Below are 26,268 nucleotides of genomic sequence, written 5' to 3'. Positions count from 1 at the left end.
ACGACTTGGGGTCTGGTACGCCTGGCTCTAGCCGGGACCATAGCCTCGTCATCACTGCTTTCTACAGGTTCAAATTCGGACCCGGAAGATTCGACGGATGATTCTTCCCAAAAGAACTCATCCGACTGGTCCATGTACCTGTATACCTCGTCATCGGAAAGCCCCCTTCTTGCCATTGTGGATTACTAAATTTATGGGGTTTTCCTCCGAGACTACCCAGAAAAAAAGAGCACCTACCTAGCAAAAAGGGAGTATTTGAGAGGTATTGGGGTTGGTGGGAAGTGGGGTCTCAGAGGCAATCAAACAATCACGGGACAATCAAATACAATTACAGCACAATCGAATCCAATCACAGCACAATCAAATCTGATGCACTCGGAAGGTGATGGGGGGAGGGTGGGATTGGGTGTGGCGGGAAGTGGGGTCTCAGGCAATCAAACAATCACGGGGCAATCGAAGTCGATCACGGGACAATCAAATACAATTACAGCACAATTGACTCCAATCACAGCACAAGCAAATCTGATGCACTCGGAAGGTGATGGGGGGAGGGTGGGATTGGGTGTGGCGGGGAAGTGGGGTCTCAGGCAATCAAACAATCACGGGGCAATCGAAGTCGATCACGGGACAATCAAATACAATTACAGCAAAATCGACTCCAATCACAGCACAAGCAAATCTGATGCACTCGGAAGGTGGTGGGGGGGGAGGGTGGGGTTGGGTGTGGTGGGGGGGGAGGGTGGGGTTGGGTGTGGTGGGAAGTGGGGTCTCAGGCAATCAAACAATCACGGGGCAATCGAAGTCGATCACGGAACAATCAAATACAATTACAGCACAATCGACTCCAATCACAGCACAAGCAAATCTGATGCACTCGGAAGGTGGTGGTGGGGAGGGGGGGTTGGGTGTGGTGGGGGGGAGGGTGGGGTTGGGTGTGGTGGGAAGTGGGGTCTCAGGTAATCAAACAATCACGGGGCAATCGAAGCCGATCACGGGACAATCAAATACAATTACAGCACAATCGAATACAAGCGCAGCACAATCGAATACAAGCGCAGCACAGTCAAATACAATGCACTTGGACGGTGATTAGGGGGGGGGGGTCTGAGGGCGATTTGAGGGGGTGGGGGGTTGATCAGGAGCCTGCACGGGGCAGACTGAGTCCTGATCTGATGAGAGGCAGACACAGGGGGTTACTGATCGCAGATCAGTTAGTGATCGCTGGGGAGGACAGATGTAAACAAAGAGCAGGGGATGTAATCAGAAGGGGGGTATAAGGGCAATCGAGGGCCTGGGCAGGTGATCGGTTACCCCCGCGGGGCAGTTAGGGTCTGCTCTGATGGGTGGGGGTGCTAAGGGGTGATGGACAGGTGATAGACAGGTGATCAGAGGGGGATCAGAGGGGGATCAGGGGATAAGGTAGCTGTATACAGATGTATACAGTATACAGGGGGGTAGTCTGGGATGGGGTCTGGGGGTGATCTAAAAGTAGGGGGGGGGATCAGGGGTGATTAGGAGGCAGTTAGGGACCTAAACTAAAGGGCAGCGTCGCTAGTTAGTGGCAGGTGGGGGGGGTGGGGGTTTTGCAGGGGTGCAAGGGTGCTGGGCAGGGGTCTGCTGGGGTGATCAGGGGGGGTATGAGGCCTGGGGTGGGAGATCAGGGACTCTGTGGGCAAAAAAAACACGTGTGCTGGCTACTTACAATGTGCTTCCTCCTCGCTAGTGGTCTCTGCAACAATGAGACCACGAGGCGAGGAGGAAGCACGTATAAGGCACTTTGTTTACCTAACAAAGTGCCTTATACTCCCTGATTGGGCAATTATGCGGATTCCTCCGCTCGCCGGCTCTGCTAAGTGGCCGGCGAGCGGAGACAAAATGCCCGAGTAACGATCCCGGGCGGAGGATCGCGTCACGGATGACGCGATCGCTCCGCCCATGCCCTTAGAAGGACCGCCGCCTCTGTGGGTGAGCCGGTCCTTCAGGGCTCCACTTCCCGGCCGCCTCTGTGCGTTAGGCGGTCGGGAAGTGGTTAAGGTGTTATGTTGCGGATGCGCAAAATGATTGGGTCAAGTTCTTGCCATATGCAGAATTTGCGCACAATAATTTGAAAAGCTCTTTCTCTGGATTTTCTCCGTTTCAGGTGGTAAACGGAAAGTCGCCCAAGTTCTCCCCATTGCCAGTAGCTTCCACTCCGTTTCCAGCTCTGGAGGCTTGGCAAAAATCAGTTAAAGCCACTTGAGGAATCGTGAAAAATAATTTGGAGAAGGCTTTTCAAAGTCAGAAAGGTCAAGCTGACAAGAAACGATCCGTGGAGTGGAAGTTCCGACCAGGAGACCTGGTCTGGGTCTCCACACGTCATTTGACCCTGAAACAACCCTCGCCCAAGTTAGGTCCCAGGTTTGTGGGCCCTTTTTCTGTAGCCAGGAAGATCAACAATGTTACTTATGCCATTGATCTTCCTGCCAGCATGCGTGGTGTAAGATGTTTTCATGTGTCCCTGCTTAAACCAGCAGTCCATGTGGGTGCCACTCCTCCTCCTCCTGTGATGGTAGACGACCAACCTGAGTATGAAGTAGAAAAGATTTTAGACTCACGGGTAGTGCAGAACTCAGTACAGTATCTAGTGCACTGGAAGGGGTATGGTATTGAGGAGAGAACATGGGTACCTGAGTGTCACATGCATGCGGACAAATTAAGAAGGGAATTCCACGCTCGATATCCTGAGAAACCGGGTTGGAGCTGTCCGGAGTCCACTCCTCAGGGGGGGTACTGTGAGAAAGCGCGGAAAAGCCGCCGCGAGTACTCAGAGTAAGGCGGATGATTCCGCGTTCAACATGGCAGCTTGCGCGCAGGGACCTGCATTCACTGGCCTGACGGAACACGGAGAAATCGACGCATGCCCAGAGAACAGGGCGGCGGATTCCGCGTCCGACGCGGCGGTTTGCACGCATAGGCCTACCTCTCTCCGTACTGCTGAATGCGGAGAAAATGCCGCACGCTCGGACAGCGGTGCGGCGGATTCCGCATCAAAAACAGCAGAGGCATTACAACACATGTCTGGTGTGGCTGGGACTAATAGTCCACACTGGTTCAGAAGGACGCGTGCGCGCGCGGAGAGGAAGAGCATTTATGACAGCCAGAGGGGTGTCAGCTGACCAGGCCGGTCAGCTGACAATTCTTTCAGTTCTCATTGGTCCAGCACTTAGGGGAGGCGCAGGAGAGCGCTGGTGTATATATACTGGGTGCTGGTCATTCCTCTGGTGTCTGGCGTTGCGATCACTACGTGGTAGCACTCAGACCCTGTCAGTATCTGTGTTACTTTAGACCAGTTTCTTAGGTGTTGATGATCAAGGAGCTCACACCTTAGTCTAGAAATTCTGTATTATTTGTGTTATTATCTAGACCAGTTTCCAAGGTGTTGATAATCAAGGAACTCACACCTTAGTCTAGGAATTGTTGATTATTTGTTATGACCTTCTGCTTCCCTGACCATTTTTCTGATCTCTGATTTTGTACCTTTGTCATTCTGATACTCTGTTGCTGAACTCGGCTAGTCTCAAGATTCTGCATCTGTCTCCTGTTTCTGTACTTTATCTGTCCGTGTGTTGACGACCTGGCCTGCCCGACCTCGAGAACTATCTCACCTGTTGAGAGATAGTTCACAGATCTGTCAGTGACACTCCCTCATTGGTGTCACTCACGTTCTGTCCTTCCCACTCTCGGCCTGACTCCTCCCTGCGGGGAGTTCAGACCAACGGAAGGAACTTGCTGCAGAGCAATACTCCTTATTGCTCTAACACCTGATATCCAGGTGCGGTCCTCAAAGTATTACTGTTGCACCAAAACACTCTCATCCCTCAGGTGTCCAGAGGTTAGTGATATATCTGATTATCGGTGATACTGCAGATCATCAATAATCGGGTATATATCTGCATTCTCGGTGATACTGCAGATCACCGGTAATCAGATCCTCTCTGTGTTACACCGATCGTTACACGCAGCTTAGAAGAACTTCAAGAAATGTTACACATGCAGGCTTTCTGATGTTAAATTTATCTGAAAACAGGTACCCAAGGGGTTAAAAAACACAGCCTGGGTATTCTGGGATGCCTTTTTTTGTTCTGCTCTCACTGCTGCTGCCTGGGAGGTCTGTCTCCATTAGCTTGCCTGTTATCTTGCCTGTTATCGCTGGCTTATCTCCTTTCCTAAACAGTCGGTATTCTCCGTTCCCATTCCGCTTGCTCTAATCTTTATGAATTGACATGTAGTGACATGTGTTGTGATAATCACTGCATAAGGCGGGAATTTCCCGCACTGCTCAGGAATGTCAGATTTTCATGCGGAAACAGCTTTTATGAATGGACACTTTGCTAAATGGTCGGTAAAGTCAGCTGTCTTGAGCATTACCGCATGCGGGAATGCTTTATGAATAGAGGCCAATGTGACTCATTGCGAATGCACAACCGAATGCAGGCTGACAAGCCAGAACTGTCCGTTTGCGGCTCCACCGCAATGGAAAGAACACGTCACAGGAAGAATCCTTAGAGTAGGATAGTTCTTTATGAACACACACCTTTTTAATTAGAAAACCTTCACATTCCTAATGTTCCTTTCTATTCTAACTTTGCTCGTCATAAACATGGTTTTGTTTCTATAACATATGCATGGCTTGGAAAAAATTGGGATAATCTGGTTAATGAGTGATGAATACACTCAAAAGCTGGACGATGTATTTTGCATTACACATCCTCATTTTCTAGGCTAGTAATGGTCCTGCATAGATTTTTCACAGTCTACCACCTTTTCCGTGTGTGCTTTCATTGTTGCCCTGACGACACCCACTTCATCCCTTACATTCAGGCTTTTTTTTTTAGCCTGTGCTTATTCCTTACAGACCCCTTCACATCAGGAATACAAGGTCAACCTCTAAAGCTTGTATTAGCCTGATGTGTAAAAGGCCTGAATGTGTGGCTCATTGTGTCTACATTTCTTTGATGCCAAATCCCAATCAATATTCACTTCCAGTCGTATGTTTGTATGATTATTTTATGAAGGTGGGCGGAGGTTCCTATAGGGAATCCCAGCGACTCAATGCGTTTGTGTCACGTTGTGAATGACATTTTTCATTTCTCAGCCTTTTTCTAGCCCTACCCCTCCTACCCTGCATAGATTCATTACACAGCTTCTGATTAGCATAATAATCCGCCAACATTATGCCAGACTCCTCTCCTATTTATCAATGTGGGATCCTTTAAGAGAGAGAGAGCAGGGAGAATGATCACTGCCCATTAATGTATCATGAGAGACTGAGCTCTTCCTGTTTTGTTCCCCTGCACATCATCACACACTTGCACACCCTCTCCCTGTCTCCTTCTCCCTCTCTCACATCTACACACCTCCCACCTCAATGCTCGGCAGGGCCTGATCGACTCGCAAGGAGGAAGCTTGAAAGGAAGGGAGCAACATGGGCAACACACCTTCTCAAGGCATGTCACCCCCCAAATTGTGCATCCATTCTTAAGTAGCAGGTATTTCTTTACTTGTGCGTTAAGCAGATGGGTGCTGGCAGTGAGAGAGGAAGCTAACGATGCTGCAGATGCTCACCTCTGCACAGATTTGCAGTAGAAGAGGATGCTGAGATGTTTGTAAGGAAAGGGATGCTGTTCAGGGTACCAGGAGGAGAGAGTCAACAGAGAACAATGCAGGAAAGGCAGGGAAGGTTTGCCGTTAAGATTGCCTCTCCCTTTACAAAGGAGATTGTAGCGAAGGCAAGATTAGAAAGGCAGCTGTCAGCATAAGGAGCAAGGAAGGTTGTCAAGGCTCCTGGGACTTTACAGTTCTCTGCCCTAGAAACTGTACGCAGGCAACATTGTTCTGTATACACACCAGCTGTAGACATTTGCCTGTGAGTGCATGTGTCTGTTATTGTTATCACAGCAATATTGCTAATCAACCAAAGTCCTAGAGAATCCATGGGGCAGTTTAAATAAGCCACTGTCACAGACTGCTGTTCAGCAATATGTTCTTATGCATGTTCTTGTGTATATCAGTGACTGTGCTATGAATGTCTACAATGGTTGTATTGTCATACAGTGCTCATTGTCAACAAATACCCTGCATTGACGTTTTGCTGTGATCGCATCCATGATATGAAATGACCTGCAATATTAATGTGCTTTCTCTAATGTGCGGTTATTGTAGCTCTTTGTATTGTCTGGGCTTTTTCAAAGACAAAGCACAGAAAATGAGCTGGATTCTCTACGACTCTTTTTAAGGTTTTTGAATAATTCAGCGATAAAACAAAGAGGCTCCAGTGGTATATGCATAAAGGGTGTGAAGATTCAGAGAGGTTTCTTTGCAGAGCCTAATATTCCCTGCAGGGATAAAAATCAACTTCAGCTTGTCTGATTCAAGCAGCTCTGTGACCCACTTCAGAGTGTCACCTTGAAATAGACTGCAAGCTCCTGAGACCATTGGAGATGCCTGTGATAATTATTCACACTCTGTATTGTTTATTTCAGAAGGGAACCACACTGTCAAATTATCTTTGCAATCATAATTTACACAGCATATTTAGATGTGTATGTAAAGAACTATGACCTACTCTTTGATGTCGATTCTCTGGTGTGATTAATTCCAGAAGTTTAAATGGGTTCATACTGGGCCTCCTGTATGGGAATAGCAAGTGAAAGTGTTGCCTACAATGCCTAGAGAAATACAATTCTACCTGTTATTGTCTTTGTCTAATGCAGGTTAGGCATTTAGAAACTGAATGTAAGAGACACTTTAAGATACTTTCTACGTAGGGTGCCTGTAAGTGTGGTTTTCAATGGGTTGCTATATACTTTGTGGCATTATATAAATACAAGAAATAAAATTGGTACGCAACCAGAAAATAGTTATATCATTCTGCTGTTCCATGGGGAGAGGACAGTGCAGGTAGCATATAGAGATACTGAATTTGTGATGAGTAGCGGATTGAGACGCTTGAGACTGTTTTCAGTAAACTGAGAAATGTTTACTGCACGACAGATCAGGGCAAAATAAGGTTGCAGGAGGTTAGACAAAGAGGGCACAAGACTTGGAAAAGTGATTAAAAAAAAGGATTAAAGAGCATTAATACCTTAAAATTTGGCTTCAGGCACATTTTTTTTTTTTAGTCCTGTACAGGCACACGTCTGTAGAGCTTATTTTATCTATGTATAAACTCCTTCATTAGCTAATGAAAAGGAAATAATACAAAGTATCTGAGCAAGAAACTGTTGAGCTACTTCCTGTTTAACAGACTTCCACAGCTGGTAACTACAAGTTCTCAAAGAGTTCTGTCTGTGCCCTTCCCCTTGCAATTTGATTATTATGATGTTGAAAGGCAAACTACAGCTATTCGTAGATGCCATTTCAAAACTAATTTTAATGTTAACATTTGGGCACTAAATTTGATAAGCTATTCAGTAAAGAAGAACAGTTGCTTACTCTAATGCTTTAATTGTCAGTAGATTAAGAAGTACATTTTTTTGTCCGTACATTTTTTATTATTATTTAAATATTTAATCCAAATAGAGTGACTTCTGTGTTAAAGTGGAACTGAAGTAAGAGGTATACGGAGGCTGCCATATTTATTTCCTTTTAATCAATACCAGTTGCCTGGCAGCCCTGCTGGTCTATTTCTCTGCAGTAGTATCTGAATAACACCAGAAACAAGCATGCAGCTAGTCTTGTCAGATATGACTTTAAAGTCTGAAACACCTGATCTGCTGCATGCTTGTTCAGGGGCTATGGCTAATAGTATTAGAGGAAGAGGCTCAGCAGGGCTGCCAGGCAACTGGTATTGCTTAAAAGGAAATAAACATGGCAGCCTCCATATACCTCTCTCTTCAGTTCCCCTTTAAGAATTATGTTGTGTGTATATAATCCATATGTGAGATGGGTTCTTAGGCCTTCAAAAAATCACCTGCTTTTAAAGCGCAGCCTTGGATGCCGAGAGGAGATAGGTAAACCTCCCCACCTGCACATTCTAGTTGGTCACCTATCTGTCCAACAACAAAGAAAAGACTGGGTCTCTACCTGGATTTCAGGCCGATTGGCCAATATTTATTGCGAGTATACAGTGCAAAAGCACAACGTTTCGACCCATGCAGTCTTTATCAAGTGTTTCCATATCTGTGCCTGCTTGTGAGTTTAAAGTATAGCTCACATTATTTTCTATTGGTCACCAGTATTAAAGGTAATATCAGGGTTGCAAAATAAAATTACATCTGCTTACCCGGGGCTTCTTCCAGCCCCTAGCAGCCGCTATGTCCCTCGCCGCAGCTCCACTCTCAGCCACTGGCTCCCAGTCCCTGACGGTTCAGAGGCCGACCTCGCCAGGTCGTCCTCTACTGCGCCTGTGAGAGCGCCACTGTCAAACGCCCACACGTGGTGTGGATTGTACTGCTCAGGTGCAGTAGAGGACGACCTGGTGAGGTCGGCCTCTGCACCATCAGGGACCCGGGAGCCAGCGGCTGAGAGCAGAGCTGCGGCAAGGGACATAGCAGCTGCCAGGGGCTGGAGAAAGCCCCGGGTAGGTGTCATTTTATTTTGCAGCTCTGACATTCCGTTTAAACATGGATAATGCTAGGTTTTTTCCCTTTTGCCTTTTTGAGGATATCACAGGCTGTGTTAGTAACTTCTCAGAGTGTTCTATCTGTGCTTTGCCCCTTTATAATTTGGCCAGCAATGAAAGCCAGCACCAGTTCCTTCCTTCCACAGAGCATGTTGGACCTAAACTCTTGCACTGGACAAAAGGAAAACATAGAGAAATGCACCCTGTATGTATTTAGAGAGTTTATCCTGTCTAATTCCCTCTCATTTGTGCCTAATCGCTAGTTGTAATGTGATCCCTCCCCTGTGTCACATGACTGCATATGGCAGATAAGCAGATAAACCCATTTGAAAGCATAGGCTGTAAACAATATGTCTGCTTCCATGAATCAGGAAGTATAAACAGTGCAGATGTATTTTAGGATTTGTATCAGCTGTAACAAAGAAATGTTCTTTGTTTAACCACTTGAGGACCCACCCTTTACCCCCCCTTAAGGACCAGCGCTGTGCTGAGTGATCTGTGCTGGGTGGGCTCTGCAGCCCCCAGCACAGATCATGTAGCAGGCAGAGAGATCAGATCACCCCCCTTTTTTCCCCACTAGGGGGATGATGTGCTGGGGGGGTCCGATCTCTCATGCCTGCATGTGGCTGGCGGGGGGGGGCAGCTCAAAGCCCCCTCCGCGGCGAAATTCCCCCCTCCCTCTCCTACCTGCCCCCCCCCCCCCCCCCCCCCGGAGATCAGGGCTGCACAGGACGCTATCCGTCCTGTGCAGCCAGTGACGGGACGTCCCCTGTCACATGGCGGCGATCCCCGGCCGCTGATTGGCCGGGGATCGCCGATCTGCCTTACGGCGCTGCTGCGCAGCAGCGCCGTACAAATGTAAACAAAGCGGATTATTTCCGCTTGTGTTTACATTTAGCCTGCGAGCCGCCATCGGCGGCCCACAGGCTATTCACGGAGCCCCCCGCCGTGAATTGACAGGAAGCAGCCGCTCGCCCGAGCGGCTGCTTCCTGATTAATCAGCCTGCAGCTGGCGACGCAATACTGCGTCGCTGGTCCTGCAGCTGCCACTTTGCCGACGCGCGGTATGAGTGCGCGGTCGGCAAGTGGTTAAAGGTTATTATGCTGTTGTGTATCTTTTAGAGCAGAGAGGACATCTGAGTTCAGTTCCGTTTTAAGGTAACCTGAGAGGAAATAAGCACCAGAATTTATACTTACTTGGGCTTTCTCCAGGCCCTGTAGGCTGTTGGCTCCCTCGCTGTCCTCCTGGTCCTGGGCCTCTCCATTCTCTTGCAGTTATCTGCATACGTGGTCCAGTCCGTGTGCGTCCTTGGTCTCACTCCTGTGGCCGGGAGCATTTTGCGCCTGTGCAGTTACAATCTTAGTGAATAGCAGGTCCACACATGCACAGCGAAGCCCAACTGTGGGAGAGTGGAGTGGTCTGTGAGGAAGGCCCACAGCCTACAGGGAACTAGAGGAAGCCGCAGGTAAATACTTTATAAATGCTTTTACCTGTTTTGTCTCAGGCACACTATAAAGGACAACTGTAGAGCAGGCCCGGATTTACCTCAGAGGAGCCTATAGGCACAGATGTCCTGGCACCCTAGTCTATGCCCTCCACAAACCCACACCGAACCGCACCGCGAGTGTGCTGACTGACCCAGCCGTCACTTCTCCCATACTTCCCTACTTCCCTTGCCCGTCATAGGTAGCTACAGGTGCCCCTTAGTATTAGGTAGCCTGAAGTAGCCTCAGTATTAAGTTGCCCCCAACTGAAGGGAGATCTGGTCAGTGTAATTATTATTGGTGTACGCTTACTATCTCCTTGGCTTGCACTATTTGGTCAGTGGAATGCCAAGACCTGAGTGAGTAACCTCTCATTTACACTCTGCATAGGGAAGAAGGGAGGGAGGCACTCAAGGAGCAGAGTGAGCCGCCTTTCTATCATCAGGCGCCTGTAGGCATGTGCCTACAGTGCCTTATGGTAAATCCAGCCCTGCTGTAGAGATAAGAATATGGAGGCTGCCATATTTATTTCCTTTTAAATAATACCAGTTGCCTGGCAGCCCTGCTAATCTATTTGGCTGCAGTAGTGTCTGAAAAACACCAGAAACAAGCATGCAGCCAATCTAGTCAGATCTGACAATAAGGTCACATGACCAGATTTTTTAAATGGACTTTAAACTGCAAAGCCTCACTTGTAACAAATGTATCACATTTGGGCACTCCATTTGCCAAGCTAACAAATAGTATATTTAGATCTGTCTATGGTGGTGGGTGTTAACTCTTGGAGGATTCAGTGAAGGAGAACATTCACTCACCATGTTCATCTCACCATCCAGCTGGATGTTCTACTCGGTGCTGTTTGTAAAGATAATTATTAGGGATGATCTGTTAGATGTAAATTGTTCCGAGTTGATGCAAGATTATGAACATTTGCAAGTTAATTTATGCAGCTTGAAATGGACCAATTGATTATTGACAAGGTCAAATTTCGATGGGTCAATTTTTAAGATGGGTAAATTAGCGTCCAGAATTTGCATAATCCTGCATCAACCTAATTTAATCAGTAAAGGTGAGGTTTAACCACTCCACCATTGAAAATTTGTGTTAAAGCATAGGGATGCCAAATCATCTCTTTAAATACTGACACATCTAACTTATGCAGGTTCTGGGGCTACGTACACATAATCAGTGCCTAAATTGCATCTAACTAGCCACAAGAGCTGTATAATTCCTATGTGTCCATATTTAAAGGGATACGATGACTACACTATCATAAGGGCCTGTTCAGACTATCTGCGTATGAAGAATGCGTTTAAAATCAAAGAAACGCAAGTTGAAAAACGCATGCGTTTTTCTTGCGTTCTAATGCGTATTCTATTGCGTTTTGCACACACACGTGACCCAGGGGAAAAAAAAAGAATTATGGGAACTGCAGAGGAAAACGGACGTTAAAAACGCAATAGTACGCGTTTTTGATACGCGTCCATAGACTTTCATTGCGTCCGTTTTTATGCGTGACGCACAGAACTGCATGCAGCAATGCGGATGAAAAACGTATGCGTCTTATACACATACATGTGAACTAGCCCATTCAAAAGCATTAGGAGCCGTTTCTATGCGTTTTTGGTACCCAAACACGTTCCCTGAAAACGTCTAGGAACGCGCATAGTCTGAACAGGCCTTAAAGGCTTACGTTTAATATAGACAGCTAGTCCTGGTAAGTTCAGCACTGCACTGCATGTCATACCTGGAAGAGCAGTCACTTTCCCTTGTGTTGTGGGTGTTCAGTGTATGGCCCTTGTGTTAGTTTGGCGGTGTAACGGTCTCCTGTCACACATCCTTTCAGTCAGCATATGTCAAGGTGGGTTGACAAGAATCCAAACTTGTAGCAAGCAGGCAAGTTGCACGTCATTTTCCCGCACATCACACTCCTTCATCTGCTTACAAGTAACAAGCATGGGTGGACAAAATAGCTATTGGTTTTGTATGCAGGGAAATTGTATGCAGTCTCTGTAAGTGTGAATCCTTCCTAAATCTTTGGCAAACTCTGACTGATCAAATGCATGACAAGAGACTCGCTCTACCAGGAAGGTATTGGGGAAAGAAGGAGGCCATACACCTCCTTCACTATGGAATATCACAGCTTTGGTAGTGAAACATGCGGGGCGGTGATGAGTTCATGAGCACTATCACTGCTCTCTATCTAGTTAGGCTTTAGTTGTGTTTTTAGGCAACTGATGAAAAACTAAATGCGAAGGGGAAATATTCAGCAAAACCTGGATACCTAAATTAGAAACGGATATTAAAGTAGATAACATTAAGCTAAATAGACAAGAGTAAGATGAGCTGAGCTACACTCTTGAGAAGTGAAACGTGAAATGTCAGAGAGGATGTACTTCCTCCTTATATTTTGAAGCTTACTCCTGATACTCCTAGCACCAATAATAACTTGCATTGTCCTGGACGTATCTCTGAAACAAACAGCATTTTGTTACAGGGTTTCTGTTGACTGATGGTAAAAATGCATTATGTTCTTTATCTGTCTTTAGGCAGTTTATATACCTTACTTATTGTGTCAGTTTAACTATACTCTGTAGCATGTAGGTTTTAATAAGAATCTTTGTTCTCACTATTGAATTGTAATTCCAGTGAACCAAGGCACAGATGTTTTCTACTGTGTGTTTTCTTGCCTCTTGGATGCAGTGATCACTATAATACTTTACTCTGAGTATCTCTGTCACGCTAGGTGCTATGTGGACCAATACACAATATCAGCTGGCTGCAGTACGGTGAGCTAGGCAGAATCGGAGTCAATAACAGGATAGGGTCATACACGTTAGATCAGATGGCGGCAGTTGCATTGAAATACAATAGTGAAAGTCACATTGAAATACAATATGATTATCACGGAGTGATAAAGTGCCCAGCAAAACCAGCGTACTGATTGCTATCATGAGCAGTGAGCAACTGAATGAAGAGAGCTTATATACAGGTGGAAAAGATCACAGACCAGCCCAGAAAAGGAACTGGCCAATCAGCAAAGGTTCCAGCAGAAAGATGTCAGCTGACACCCACTAGACCCGCCTCCTCAACCTATAAGAACTGCTCTGGGACGGGCACGTCCCCCTGGGGGGAGAAATTTACATGCTGAGTCACAGCCGCAGGGGTGCTGGGGATGCCGCTGTAGAAATCGGAAGAGGAAGCTTCCTGCAGCAGCCCAGTGCTGCTTGAGCTCTCACTGGTACCATTAGCAGGTTAGAGCGTTACAATCTCATTGAGAGCTTGTCCCATTCATATGTCACATTTCAGAGGTGCTATGAACAGGAAGTGCATTTGGTTAGATACATTCAGGCAGTATAGTAGCCAGTTTTATTGGGGACCTTGTTAACATTAGTGGAAACAGGAAAAACAATACAGTTAAATTACAGAACACGGAACAGTTCAATGATAGTAGAACTTGCTTGGTATATTACTTTCATAGTGGCAATCATGCCGCAGAAAATTTTCCAGGAGGGGGCAAAAAGTGGGGAGCAAAAAGCGGGGCGGCGATCTGGGCTGGTGTTGTGTGGCACGCGTAGCGCGCCAAAAAATGGAGCTACGTCATGCCGAAAAATGGGTGTGGTCATGAACCAGAATGTGGGTGTGGTCGTGGGTGGAGACAAGTTTACATGAACTAAGCAATGGTGGGACATTAGATTAGGACAGTGGTGGCGAACCTTTTGGAGGTCGAGTGTCCAAACTGCAAAGTCACTTTACTATCACAAAGTGCCAACAGCAATTTAAACTAAATACAAACGTTTTAACTCATACATGAACATTATGGAAAATTAAGTTGAAAATAAACTGTGAAGATAAACAATTTCATCCATCGTACTCCTGAAAAAATTATTCATTTTTTTTAGAACCTCCCAGTTTCATTTTCTGTTTTAAAAAGCAGAAAAAGTAGGTTTAATGCTATTGTCTCATATGATGATGATTCAGCTTTTTCCATAGTCTCGCAGTTAGCAATCATGTGACCCCCAACAAGACAAATTCAGCAATCATGAACCCCCCCATCAAGACAAATTCTGCAATCATGAGGCCCCCAACATGACCAACTCAGCAATCATGAGGCCCCCAACAAGACAAATTCAGCAATCATGAGGCCCCCAACAAGACAAATTCAGCAATCATGAGGCCCCCAACAAGACAAATTCAGCAATCTTGAGGCCCCCAACAAATCATGAGGCCCCCAACAAGACAAAGTCAGTAACCATGAGGCCCGCAACAAGACAAATTCAGCAGTCATGAGGCACATAAATAGACAGCTTTTCACATAAATAGGCAGAATGCCCCCTTAATATGTAGACACCTCTCACCTGGCAGCAGTTCCCCAAAATACACTCAATCTGACAGCAGTGGTTCCCCAAAAATAGGTAGCCCCAGGTCTATAGGTGTCCCCAGAATAGGTGGCCAGCGGTATAGATGTCCCCAGAACTGGTAGCCAGGGGTAGAGATGTCCCCAGAACAGGTAGTCAGGGGTATATGTGCCCAGTATATGTAGTCAGGGGTATATGTGCCCAGTATATGTAGGCAGGGGTATATGTGCCCAGTATATGTAGGCAGGGGTATATGTCCCCAGTATATGTAGGCAGGGGTATATGTCCCAGTATATGTAGGCAGGGGTATATGTCCCAGTATATGTAGGCAGGGGTATATGTCCCAGTATATGTAGCCAGGGGAATATGTCCCAGTATATGTAGCCAGGGGGATATGTCCCAGTATATGTAGCCAGGGAGATATGTCCCAGTATATGTAGGCAGGGGTATATGTCCCAGTATATGTAGCTAGGGGGATATGTCCCAGTATATGTAGGCAGGGGTATATGTCCCAGTATATGTAGCCAGGGGGATATGTCCCAGTATATGTAGCCAGGGGTATATGTCCCCAGAAAAAGTGGCCATGTGTGCCCCAGCAGGAGGGGAGCAGCGCAGAGAAGAGGAAGAGCTATGGGCACTCACCTTAGGGGGCTCTCCCTCCCTCTCTCGCTCTCCCCTCCGGAGTCCGGAATGAAGTGTGCAGTGGCTGGGCAGCGAGCGGAACTTACCTCCTCTCGTCGCACGTGCCGGATGGATTAGCTGCTACGCTGGTCTGATCCAGACCAGAGTGCGGCACCAGAACTTCCAGCGCAGGAGCGAGACAAGGTAAGTTCCGCCCGCTGCCCAGCGCTGCACACTTCATTCCGGAGGGGACAGCGAGGGAGAGAGAGCCCCCTAAGGTGAGGGAAGGGGGGGGTGAGACGTCCGCCCTTCCCCACTGTGCCCATAGCTCTCTCTCTCTCTCTTCTCTGCGCTGCTTCCCTCCTTCTGGCTGCACGGGCACGCGGCCAGGGGGGGGGGGCAGCGGGCGGCCAGGCTCGGGCAGATGCCCGGTTTTGCCGTATGTGCGGACGCCCATGGTGGCATTCAATGTACTACAAATACATATTTGTGACCCATTTTCTCTAAAGCCCATGTTTAACTTGTATTTCTCTAATTTTCATCTTTGGGTAAAGACAGTGCGTGGCGAGTGCACACGATGAAATCCACTGTAACAACTTCAACGCTGGTGGTGCATCAACCGGATATGATTACATAGGTCATTCATTATTTTCAAAAGAGAGGGGTAAAGATTCCAGGAGCAGCTCACCATCACTTTAAAAAATTACCATTTAATCCAACATCATTAAAAAAGAATGAATCAGCTGTACACACTGTTAAAAATATATACTTATCAGACACATCAGTGAATATAGAGGTGCAGAGGATGAGTCGACGGCCGTTTCGCCCCCACTTAGGGCTTTCTCGAGACCGAACACCCCCTTATCATGGAGAGTCAGGCTATATACTAACGTGCCAGTCCCAATTCCCCCAGGTGCGCTCTTCCTGCGCCCGCCCCCAGATGCCTGTCATCCAATCATCTGTCCCCCGCTTGCCCGTACGTAGTGGACTCACCTGTCCTGTATCATTATCAGTGAACTGGCCAATCTAGTGCGGGTGTGCGGCGCAGCCAGCTCCTGCCCTCATTGACGTGGCCGCTTCCGTGTCGGGCCGGAAATCCGGCAACCTACAGTGTTGGTACGCTATGCGCTCCAGCGGCGTGCCCCATAATAATCCTACGTGAGGTCGTACATCATGTTCCCTCAGGGAGTAAGATGTAGGCGTGGATTGCTGCCATCTAGTGGAATAACTATTAAACAGCACCATAATAAGGGGGAAATATAGGGAAATAAAGGAACCGGCACCACCATACAGCCCTACTCTCCATCAGAGACATACATATATCAATAATATTGGAACAAACAACAGCTCTTATACTGAATTACTGCTAAAAACAATCATAGTCAAAGAAAGAATCATTCTGTGAAACTCTGCAGCTAGACAGTTAATCACACATTTACAAATATAAATCTATCCATATGCAGGTTACTTCTCAGGCAGTCTCAAACCGTGACCAATCTGGGAGTAATACCCCACCAAGGTTGTGTCACTACCTATCATTGCACTGCCCATCGATCACTGCAATAAAGGAGAAAAAGAAAGAAGAGAGTAGGGGACTCCAATGCGGAAAGAGTCCGCCTGTTGTAGACTCAAACTCGGTAGATAACCCGGGTCAGATCACACTGTACCCTTAGATCCACCATTATCATTGTACTACATACAACCAATTTACCACATGTATTGGAAACACGATATGTTCACAATGATTTACAAATATTTATCCACAGTCTGTTGCCATCAAAACGAGACTTATTAGAGTGGTGAAGACCACCCCAAGTCTCAATTATCATTATGCAACCTGCCATAGTTTACAAGAACACTGCCATATCTAATTTATCATTGAAGCCCATGGGCCCCTCTGTTTGCAATCTCATTATCCATCTACTTTCGATTTGGAGGAGCAAACGATCCAAGTCTACACCTCCTCTAACACTTGGTACTATCTTGTCCATCCCAAAAAACCTCAAACAGTCCGCATCCGAGTTATGCTGTTCCCTAACATGATTAATTAGCCTCTTAGCCCCCCTCCCATTCCTAACCGATTTGTGGTGTTCCGAAAATCTTTCCTTCATGGCCCTAGTAGTTTTTCCTACATAGATGAGGTTGCATGGACACACTACTGCATAAACAGTCATCTCAGTGGAGCAGTTGAAAAAATATTTACTTCTATACCTTTTACCCATATATGTGAAGCTATCCCCACGCCTCACAAATTTACAAAAGATACATTTTGTGCAAGGGTACATGCCCACCACTTTGGACCTATTTAACCAAGTTCTCTCTTGTGGTGTATGGAATTCACTCCTAACCAGGTTGTCCTTGATGTTCCTGCATCTTTTGAAGGAAATGCAGGGTAGCTCCCCACATTTCTCCTGTAATAGGGGGTCTGTTTGCAGGATGCTCCAATTCTTTTTCACCGAGTTCGCTATCAAGTCACCCAATGGTGAATGTGAAAAGTGCATGAAAAAACAGTTCCTTCTCTTTTTTATACTCGGTTGCAAGAGAGATGATCTTTGCACTTCATGTACACGATTCACAGCAGATCTCAATGTTTGTTCTTTATATCCTCTCTGTGCAAACTTACCCCTCACCTCAGTAATTTGTCTGATTCCCTCTTGTTCCTCAGAATTGTTATGTTTCATCCGCAACATCTGGCTATACGGCAGGCTATGCTTTAGTTTTTCTGGATGGAAACTTTCACCATGTAGGACCATCTCAGAGGCTGTGTCCTTTCTAAATGTTCTTGTAGTGATCCTATTATTCACAATCTCAATTCTTAAATCTAGGAAATCCAACTGGTGCCCCCCCCCCACGTTGAGGTTAGGTGGAGGTTGACATCGTTACGGTTGAGTGTTGTAACCCAATTCTCAAACTCTGACTGTCCCCCCTCCCAGATGATCAGGATATCATCAATATATCTGGCCCAGAGGCGGACCCGAGCGGCGACTCCTCCTCTCCCGGAAAATACCTGATCCAGCTCCCAGCGCCCCATGAAGAGGTTGGCAAACGTGGGGGCCACAGGAGTCCCCATCGCAGTGCCAGCCTCCTGATGATACCACTGGCCGTCGAAGAGGAAGGAGTTCCCGGTCAGGACCTCCTCCAGGCCAGCCATGATGAATCTGACCACCTCGGGGTTTTTTTGTAATGCTGGTAAAAAAGATTCACATTTGCATGTAAATTTTCAGCTAACCATTCCCAGTAGTTGCTAAACTGCTAGATGGCTGCTACTAAACCTGTATCCATGAGGTTTGATTGGCTCAGTTTCAGTCCATGGAAATTTGCATGGAAAGTCCAATTTTAAGCATCACTCTTCCAGCTGTGCAGATGCTGCTCCCTGCTCCCTGGGCCTTACTTCACTCCATGGACCTACATTAGATGAAGATAGAAGGAAAAAGTTAGAAGGCCCACAATGCTCCATTCTGCAACCCTCCCAGGTCCCCTCTCCCAATATCCCGCACCTCATCCTACAAGGCTACACCCTTCACCCCACCAACCTCTAGCCCTACCCCCCCCCCCCCCCCCCCTCACAATACAGAAACTTGGGGGAGAGACTGAGTGGTCCCCTTTGGGTTCTTTCACACACAAAGCTGAAATGCATGCTTGTTAGCAAGTGCTATTGAGGATATTGGGGTGGGGGTGGTGGGGGGTTGACGGGGGTGCAAATAGATGCATACCACGGGTCTGGAGGAAGAAAGGAGATAGAGTGAGCACTATTGGGGGTTCTGCAAAATACGGTGAGCTAATTGGTGCAGATGGAGGGTGGTGAGCAGAGTGTGGCTCACCTCTCATATTGTTCACCCTGCTTCTCTGTCAAGGGTGAGGTTTGTCTACAGCAGCCATCTATGTCAGCTGTCTGCTGTATTGGACAATGTTGCAGATGAGTAGGACAGAGCCACTAACTGACACAGGAATGTTCCTGTAAAGGGCGGTGCTGTACGGCCTGGGGGTGGGTGTGTTTCCCAAATGGAGGCTGGCATCCTTGTGGTGGGAGGTAGAATCACTCCAGAAAGCGATTGCGATTTGCGAGTTTCAAATCGAATCACTATAGTGGAAAATACTTCTCATGATTTCTATAATAAAGCAGTAACCCTAGCAATTTAAAAATCACTAGCAATTTGCGATTCAACTGTGTAGTGGAAAAAGGCCTTTACAGTTGTGACCACTATTACATTTGCCCCTATGCCAGTGCACTAGAGTAGCATAGCAAGGTTAGGTAGTGAGTCAGCTTTGTCAGCTTGCACACCCATAGCTTTTGTTGGCAAAACTGATACATTTTCTTGATGCCTTACCTTAAAGGGCAACTGTAATTATAAGAATATGGGAGCTGCCATATTTATTTCCTTTTAAGCAATACCAGTTGCCTGGCTGCCCTGCTGGTCTATTTGGCTGCAGTAGTGTCTAAATAACACTAGAAACAAGCATGCAGCTAATCCTGTTAGATCTGACAATAATGTCAGAAACACCTGATCTGCTGCATGCTTGTTCAGGGTCTATGGTTAAACGTATTAGAAGCAAAGGATCAGCAATATAACCAGGCAACTGGTATTGCTTAAAAGGAAATAAGTATGGCAGCCTCTATATCCCTCTTGATTCAGTTGTCCTTTAAAAAATACCAGTTGCCTGGCTGATCTTCTGATGCTCTGCCACTAATGCTTTTAACCTTAAAGGATACCCGAACTAACCTGTGACATGATGAGATAGACATGTGTATGTACAGTGCCTAGCACACAAATAACTATGCTGTGTTCCTTTTTTCTTTCTCTGCCTGAAAAAGTTAAATATCAGGTATGCAAGTGGCTGACTCAGTCCTGACTCAGACAGGAAGTGACTACAGTGTGACCCTCACTGATAAGAAATTCCAAATATAAAACACTTTCCTAGCAGAAAATGGCTTCTGAGAGCAAGAAAGAGGTAAAAAAGGAGAATTTCTTATCAGTGAGGGTCACACTGTAGTCACTTCCTGTCTGAGTCAGGACTGAGTCAGCCACTTACATACCTGATATTTAACTATTTCAGGGAGAGAAAGATAAAAAGGAACAAAGCATAGTTATTTGTGTGCTAGGCACTGCACAAACACATGTCTATCTCATCATGTCACATGTCAGTTCGGGTATCCTTTAAACCCTGCTGAACCAGCATATGTAGATCAGGGGCTTGATTTACAAAACGGTGCTAACTTTAGCACTGGCCCTTACCACGTCTAAACTCAGTTGAAATGTGAGAAGTAGTGATCGTGCGCAAAGTACCGCGCGCAAAGTTTTACGCGCGCACTGCACAGAGCGCAGGGCACTCCGCGCGAAGTGCCCACTAAAGCCTATGGGACTTAGCGCGCGCATAGGACTTTGCGCGCGCAAAAACTTTGCGCGCGGTACTTAGCGCACGATCTGATTGATAAAACTGGTGCTAACCTACTTAGCACCCTGGTTAGCACGCCTTAAGACTTTAGACGTGCTAAGTAGGTTAGCACCGCTTAGTAAATCAAGCCCCAGGTGTTTGACATTATTGTCAGATCTGACAAGATCAGATAGCTGCATGCTTGTTTCTGGTGTTATTCAAACACTACTGCAGCCAAATAGACCAGCAGGAAACTAGTATAGTTTAAAAGGAAATACATATGGCAGCCTTAGTATTGTTTTCACTTCAGTTGTCTTTTAACATTTACATATTTGTAATTTTAACATTTACCCCTTTAATAAGCCTAGTACTAACCAATACCCATTACGAATACCTAACTTTACACCGTTATGATGTGTGTAATGGTAAGGTAAATGTTTATCCCTGTAATATGTTTATCCTTACTAATATCCCTTATATGTGCCCAGCACTGACCTTTAGCCCGCTCCTTAACATGCACTTTCATTCTCTATCGTTCTGTGTCATAGCTATCATCTACTGTATTCATACTGTGTCATAGTTATCTAGTTTGAGAAATATATTCATCCAGCAAGTTTGAACTAGGGAAGAAACTAGAGAAAAGTCACAGGGCGGAAACTATCTCCCTGACTGAGTCATGGTATAATTTTCCCACACCTAGCAATCATAACAATCATATAGGTTCATGCCCTTCAAAGTAAGAGAAGTATTTAAAGAGAACCCGAGGTGTGTTTAAAGAATGTTATCTGCATACAGAGGCTGGATCTGCCTATACAGCCCAGCCTCTGTTGCTATCCTAAACCCCACTAAAGTCCCCCTGTACTCTGCAATCCCTCATAAATCACAGCCTTGCTGTGAGGTTTTGTTTACATCTGTAGTGTCAGTCTCAGCTGCTCCCCCGCCTCCTGCATAGCTCCGGTCCCTGCCCCCGTCCCTTCCCTCCAATCAGCAGGGAGGGAAGGGATGCAGGCGGGGACTGGAGTTCTGCAGGAGGCGGGGAGAGCAGCAGACTGACACTATAGAGATAAACACAGCCAGCTCTGACAAGCTGTTTGTCAGCAGCGTGGCTGTGATTTATGAGGGATTGCAGAGTGCAGGGGGACCTTAGGGGGGTTTGGGATAGCAACAGAGGCTGGGCTGTATAGGCAGATCCAGCCTCTGTATGCAGATAATATTCTTCAAACCCACCTCGGGTTCTCTTTAAGCTCCTTTTTAAATGCAAGTGTAGAATTTCTGCTACTTCCTATGGTGCCAGTATTTTGGACAAGTTGGTGACACAAATAATTGTGTGGATTGAAATGTCACTGCACCCCAAAACTGAGCTGAGAATTGGTGGTCTTCTCTTTGAGTTCTTGGTCCTTACATATTACCATAGCTTTATGCAGTTGTTGATGCTGCTGGGTTCTTTATAAACTCATTGGTATGTAGTGTGAGTCAAGATACGTTTGAGAGATTCCCCCAATGCATTATCATTTTGTTCTGCCTTACACCTACCCAGGTGTGACGCTGCAGTGGAAGCTGGAAAACGACCATCCTTCAAAATTGCTCTGTAGTGACGTTACATGGTTAGTGTAGCTAAAATATAGCAATTCATTTTTTCTTTATTTTTAATAAGCGGATATAATTATAGTGAGTGAGCCTCCTTTGAAAACTTCAAACACAGGCATGAAGACGTAATGCACAGCCTTCCATTAATTGGGTGATCTTTTACTGGCTAATTCCAGAGAGTAAGACACAAGCTTTCACAACACATTAGTTCCTTGAAAGGGAAACAAAGGAAAGGTTAGTTCAGTGATTTACTATCATATGGAAAAAGTGTGCTTTTGGTTTGGTATGACTTGAATGAAGCTGCAGGAGGCATTCTGTAGTTGTGCAAGAATGTACCTCGGAAACAGCACAAAACAAAGAGCGCACACAGAGTGCTTACGCACTCATCTATGGTGAAAACCAGTTTTGTCTGGTAACTCATCAGATTCACAAAGAGAATCTCCAGGCTGCAAATATATTAAACAGGGACTTTAACCAAGGATTGAACTTCATCCCAATCAGTATCTGATACCCCTTTTCCTATGAGAAATCTTTACCTTTTCACGAATAGATCATCGGGGGGATCTGTATGGCTGATATTGTGGTGAAACCTTCCCACGGTGTGATGCCATGACCATGGTCCTGACAGTTTGCTGTCTGTGAAGCTCATTGCATTGTGGGAAATAACAGCATTTTCCAACTGCCAAGCAAGCAATATATCCCATTACGTACAGTTCACCAGGCAGAACTAAATATGTCACCATCTGTGATAAATTTCAGAATGTAAATCGGGGAAAGGAAAGAGTTTACAATGGACAAACACTAACAAAATAATTTATAAGTGAATATTGTAAAAAAATAAGCAATTGTATTCATTTATGTAATTTTCACTGCAGTTTCTCTTTAAATTAGTAAATGGGCAGTGCTGTCCAGTATATGTGCCATCCATTTAAAGTGTACCTGAGGTGAGAGTAATATGGAGGATGTCATACTTATTGTTTTTTTATACAGTACCAATTGCCTGGCAGTCCTGCTGATCATTCTGGCATCAGTAGTATCTAAGTCACAACCCTGAAACAAGCATGCGGCTAATTCAATCAGACTTCAGTCAGAGCACCTGATCTGCATGCTTCCTTGGGGTCTATGGCTAAAAGTACCGTATTAGAGGAAGAGGATCGGGGGGGGGGGAAGGCAAGCAACTTGCATTGTTTAAAAAGAAATAAATATTGCAGCCTCCATATCCCTCTCACCTTTGGTTCCCTGTAATGTGGCACTAATTACAGAACAGATAAGCTATAGGATAATCCCTGCAGTGTTAAAATTTTAAAAAATATTACTTTTGTGATGCCTCTCAGGGTATTAGGTGGGCTGCTCATAAGGCCACGGTTAAAGAGAACCCGAGGTGTGTTTAAAGAATGTTATCTGCATACAGAGGCTGGATCTGCCTATACAGCCCAGCCTCTGTTGCTATCCCAAACCCCACTAAGGTCCCCCTGCACTCTGCAATCCCTCATAAATCTCAGCCGTGCTGTGCGGCTGTGTTTACATCTGTAGTGTCAGTCTCAGCTGCTCCCCCGCCTCCTGCATAGCTCTGGTCCCTGCCCCCGTCCCTTCCCTCCAATCAGCAGGGAGGGAAGGGATGCAGGCGGGGACTGGAGTTCTGCAGGAGGCGGGGAGAGCAGCAGACTGACACTCTAGAGATAAACACAGCCAGCTCTGACAAGCTGTTTGTCAGCAGCATGGCTGTGATTTATGAGGGATTGCAAAGTGCAGGGGGACCTTAGGGGGGTTTAGGATAGCAACAGAGGCTGGGCTGTATAGGCAGATCCAGCCTCTGTATGCAGATAATATTCTTCAAACCCACCTCGGGTTCTCTTTAAGGGTGAATTGATCAAGATGTCCTCCAGTCCTCAAGTGATGGCTAGAATTGCAGAGCTAAAATCTGAGATCAGGCGCCTGGAATTTCAGCATGTACGGGGGAATCCTTCGGTTACTGTGGCTCAGCTGACCACACTTAGGCAAGAACTTAAAACTCTATTATTTCAGACGGCTGATAGGGCCATGCGAATGACCTCCCAAAACTGTTACACAAATGCGATAAACCAGATACTATGCTGGCTAGAAAACTGAGCCAACGTTTAACTCTTAATAGGCTTAACCCGGTTAGAGGCAAGACTGGGTGCCTGATCCATAACCCCTCCAAAATCATTCAGGAATTCCAGAAATATTATGCTGGCCTTTATAATGGCACCATGACTGATAAATCCTCAACTTCAGCTGCAGATATTTTGGACTACCTGAATGACACACCTATCCCATCGATTTCTGTTCCCAATAGTCTGAATTTGAACTCCCCTATCTCCCAGAAGGAAGTCCTTGCTGTGATTAAGAAGCTTAAATCTTCTAAGGCCCCTGGTCTGGACAAATACCCCTCCTCCCTTTTTTAAGACATTTAAACATCTTTTGGCCCCTGAGCTCACTGCTCTTTATAATAAAATTCTTCAGGGCAAAGAAGATTTCCCACCACGTCTCAGGCTATTATAATTGTTCTTCCTATCCTAAGCCTGGTAGATATCTGGCTTAAAGTCACTAATTATAGACCAATCTCCCTCATTAATGTAGGTATAAAAATATTTTCAAAAGTTTTGGCTATCAGATTAAATCCCCTCCTTCCTGGTATTATCCATTCAGACCAAACAGGCTTTGTAGCTGGAAGACAAACTACTGATAACGTTCGTAGGATTATTGCTTCGATTGCCAGAATGAAGCAATGCCGAACCCCTTCTCTGCTCCTTTCTCTGAATGCAGAGAAGGCGTTCGACAGGGTGGACTGAAGATACCTTCAAAAGATCCTTCAGAAATTAGGGGTGAATTTCTGAATGGTGTGAATGGTCTGTATACAAACCCCACGGCCAAAGTTTGCAAAATGGGTGTCTCCTCGCCTGTGTTTCCAATTAAAAATGGAACTAGCAAGGGTGCCCTCTCTCCCCTTTGTTGTTTGCACTTTGTATATAACCTTTGGCTATCATGGTCAGGCGCTCTCCAGATATCTCGGGGGTCACAGTGGCCTGAAATTCAAGACGACTCTTTTTGCGGACGACACCATTTTTTCTATAAGTAACCCCTCAGTTTCTCTACTGAACCTTTTCCGCGAGATTGAGTCTTTTTGTGTCCATTCAGGGTTCAAGATTAATAACTCTTAAGTCTGAGGCAGTCTCGTTTGGTCTCTCAGAAGTTCAACGAACTTCTCTGTCCCGCTCTTTTGTGTTCAGATCTAGACCTTTGGGCATTAAATATCTGGGGGTGACGCTTTCCCAGGATCTGGACGACCTGTTTAAGCTTAATTATGTGCCGATGTTCAAGAAGCTACAACGGTTGCTGGGGGACTGGCAGCACTACTCAGACGAATTCACACTGTTAAGATTACCTTGTTACCTAAAATATTGTATCTCTTCATTGCTCTGCCCATTCGGGTGGTTAGAAGAGATGTGGATATGCTGCAGTCTCTTATCACCAACTTTTTCTGGGGTGATCGTAGACCACGGATTAAGGATATGCACTTAGCCCACCACAAACTGCAGGGAGGCTTGGGTGCTCCTACTGTTCTACATTATTATTATTATGCTTCTAGGCGCTCCCAATTGCAGCAATGGTAATCACCCCGGGGATCTGTTAGATGGGTGGACTTAGAGCAGGAACTAGTTTCCTCATTAGAAACTTGTTATGGACACCTAGACCATGCCTGGGCCCTAACGCTGTATTGCTCCCTATCGGTGAATCTCTCTCGATCAAACAATCTCTTTGTAAAATGATAGGCTATTTGGGTTCCTTTTCCAGCTTAGTTTGTGGCCTGGCCTGGGGTGCTTGGAGATCTTGAGGGATAAGTTCAATAGTGGATGTAATGAGGGATGGCTCTCCAATGTTCTGTCTCAATTGCAGAAGAGATTTAACCGGCCCGACTCATCGGCTTTTAGATTCCTTCTAGTTTGCCACTCTGTTCAATCTCGAATTTCCGGGGGCCTGCATACATCCCAATCTAGTTTGGAGTCTACTTTCTTTTCTTCTCCCCTCCCTGATGGCCTAATCTCCTTGTTGTATTTTGATCTATGGCACCTTAAGCACCAGTCCTTCTGTACGGCTATGTTAAAGAGGTTGGACAGACTTAATGCCTCTTAGGATGAAAAGCAATGGGAGGCCATCTTCTCTGCTGTAGCTAGTTCCTCCAAGAATACTTTAACTAAAGAACGAAATTATAGAATATTA

The 26,268-nt window shown here is 45.9% G+C and overlaps 1 protein-coding gene across 8 annotated transcripts in view; it reads left to right on the top strand.

Annotated features, from left to right (window-relative positions):
- Window positions 1–26,268, top strand: part of SRCIN1 (SRC kinase signaling inhibitor 1) — a 1,481,450-nt gene that overhangs the window by 502,320 nt on the left and 952,862 nt on the right. For 2 of the 8 annotated variants that reach the window (XM_068262504.1, XM_068262501.1), the window contains exon 1: window positions 5,400–5,528. The exons of the other annotated variants lie outside the window; for them this stretch is intronic. The gene's annotated coding sequence lies outside the window, so the exon portion shown is untranslated. Of the gene's footprint in view, window positions 1–5,399; window positions 5,529–26,268 lie in introns of those variants that run through there. 8 annotated transcript variants of the gene reach the window in all.

The sequence above is a fragment of the Hyperolius riggenbachi genome, chromosome 12 (genome assembly GCF_040937935.1).
Source record: "Hyperolius riggenbachi isolate aHypRig1 chromosome 12, aHypRig1.pri, whole genome shotgun sequence".
NCBI lineage: Eukaryota > Metazoa > Chordata > Amphibia > Anura > Hyperoliidae > Hyperolius > Hyperolius riggenbachi.
This window is presented reverse-complemented; position numbering and strand designations above follow the sequence as displayed.